This window comes from Berghia stephanieae, chromosome 5 (genome assembly GCF_034508935.2).
Source record: "Berghia stephanieae isolate SIO BIC M18660-M18661 chromosome 5, UCSD_Bste_1.3, whole genome shotgun sequence".
NCBI lineage: Eukaryota > Metazoa > Mollusca > Gastropoda > Nudibranchia > Aeolidiidae > Berghia > Berghia stephanieae.
Window position 1 is genome coordinate 26832237 of NC_088364.1, and position 2500 is coordinate 26834736.

Consider the following 2500-nt stretch of genomic DNA (forward strand, 5'->3'; position numbering starts at 1 on the left):
GCAATCCAATTACAGCGAGATCTAAATAATCTTCAACATCGGGAAAAGATATGGCTTATAGACTTAAATCCAGCAAAGTGTGAAGTATTGAGAATCTCCAACAACTGTAAACCACTGATGTCCGATTACACCATTCATGATTCAAAACTTACTACAGTTAAATCTCCAAAATACCTCGGTCTAACAATAACATCAAATCTCTCTTTAAACGAACATGTTGATAACATCTCTAAAAAGGCAACCAACATCGATGCTCTCATAGGAGGAAACCTGGGCAATTGTTCGTGAAAGATAAAAGAAACCTGTTATAAAACGTTAACACGACCCATCGTTTAAGACCCTGTGAAAGAGAGAAATAAGAAAAAAAAATTGAAATGGTGCAGCGGAATGCAGCTCGCATGGTCACTGGTGATTACAGAACAACCATACGGGTAACTGGCATTGTTAAGAACTTGAGGTGGACAACAATGCGCAAAGGACTGGTAGAAGTCGAAACTAACGAACTCCAATCAAGCCTAAAATTTCAGGAACAAGGGGTCACGATCAACGATACGTAACACCAAGCTCGGATTTAAAAAGGCATATGCAATCCTTCATACCATCAACACTTCGACTTTGGTAAAACCTCACCGAAGCCGCGGTGGAAGCACATGATTTGGATCATTTTACATGAATCCTACAATATATAATTATGTCATGCTGAATACTGCTTATGTAAAACTTGCGACAATTGGACTGCAAGTAAAGGAAGAAGAAGTAGATTTCATTGATTCGTTCCCGTCACATGGACATGATTGTAAACATTGTTTTGAGAGAAAGCTCAAAAACTTACCATTTAAAAGTCCATCACAAGGATCTGATGGATACGTCAACGGCCAATTAGGAAATGAACTTGTTACTTTGACTTCCGATCTCCACAAGGAAAACGCCGCGGAAGTCTTTTTGTCACCCATGCGGTCATTGGCTACGCCAAATACCACGCCCAATATTGGACAAAGTCATCCCTCTCCCCTCCAAAAATCTCCCCCCCCCCCCCCCAAAAAAAAAAAACAAAAACAAACATAACAAACAAAGAAATCCCCACCCCACCCCCCCCCCCCCCCAAAAAAAAAAAAAAAAAAAAAAAAAACCCAAAGAAAAAAAAAAAAAAAAAAAAAACCAAAAAAAAAAACAAAAAAAAAAAAAAAAAAAACAAACAAAAAAACAAAAACCCACATGGTTCATGAAGCAAAAATTTCTCCCGGTTTATGCAGCGTTAAACAGTCAATAACAGTCGCTTGCTATCTTTTTTTTTTCTATAGGAGACCACCAGTCAGTCTATGGTAAGGTAGTTCCTGCTAAATCCAATATTCGCGAAAAATATTCTTACGCCGTCTCCTTGTTCATTCATTATTCTATTATGTTACCGCCATCCTTCATCATCCTTTATTGTGTGCAAAAATTTCCCCAGGGTTTATATATCATTTTTTTGTGGATCCACCCACTACCCTCTCCTTTTTTTCTCTCCCCCCCCCCCCCCCTTACTCAAGCTTCTATTGCCTGTTTCACGCCCCCCCCCCCCTTTACTTCAGCTGCTATTGCCTATTTCACCCCCCCCCCCCCTTCCCCCTACCATTTATCCCTCTATCTCCCGACCAATGAATTCCTCTGACCTCTTCCACTCCATTCTGCTTCCTTCTCTCACAATATTGCCATAATCTGGAAAAACACGTATTTTAGATTTTGGCCAGAAAATTCGTCCTTCAAATATCGATCGACTATCGATATTTATTGCGGTACAAGGTTCCTTGGCCAAGAATCTAAATATGTGCTTTTCCAGAATACGCAGAATAGCCAACTTGAGGTCGCAATTTAGTTTCTTTATATAAGTTATAAATCTTTTTTTCTTTCTATCTAGACCATGCGGACTTTCGCCAATCTAAGCGAAGTCTCAGGTTTAAGAGTGTTTGCAAGATGAGGGTCATTTAAATCGATCGATATTTGAAGGACGAGTTTTCTGGCCAAATGTTTTAATATGGGTTTTTTTTTCCAGAGTACGGCAGTTTAGATTTTCAAATGAAATCTGATTTCTGTTTGAATTTAGAATCGACAACATTGACCCACAGCCTTAATGCGGTATAATGCAACGTGCACATATTTACAGGCCTGATAGCCGAACGCAATTATGAGCTTGTTTTAACATTGTTGTGATGGACAATATTATTTTGCGTCTTTCCATTCCAACAATCAGACCATAACAATCGGGTTATCAGACCTGCACATAAGTACATGTCGGGTAGTAGTAGTAGTAGTAGTAGTAGTAGTAGTAGTAGTAGTAGTAGTAGTAGTAGTAATAGTAGTAGTAGTAGTAGTAGTAGTAGTAGTAGTAGTAGTAGTAGTAGTAGTAGTAGTAGTAGTAGTAGTAGTAGTAGTAGTAGTAGTAGTATAGTAGTAGTAGTAGTAGTAGTAGTAGTAGTAGTAGTAGTAGTAGTAGTAGTAGTAGTAGTAGTGTAGTAGTAGT

The 2500-nt window shown here is 38.6% G+C and overlaps 1 protein-coding gene across 1 annotated transcript in view; it reads left to right on the top strand.

Moving 5' to 3' along the window:
* The window catches only part of LOC144974117 (rhomboid-related protein 3-like), a 150310-nt gene that overhangs the window by 1095 nt on the left and 146715 nt on the right, over nucleotides 1–2500 (top strand). The window lies entirely within an intron of this gene.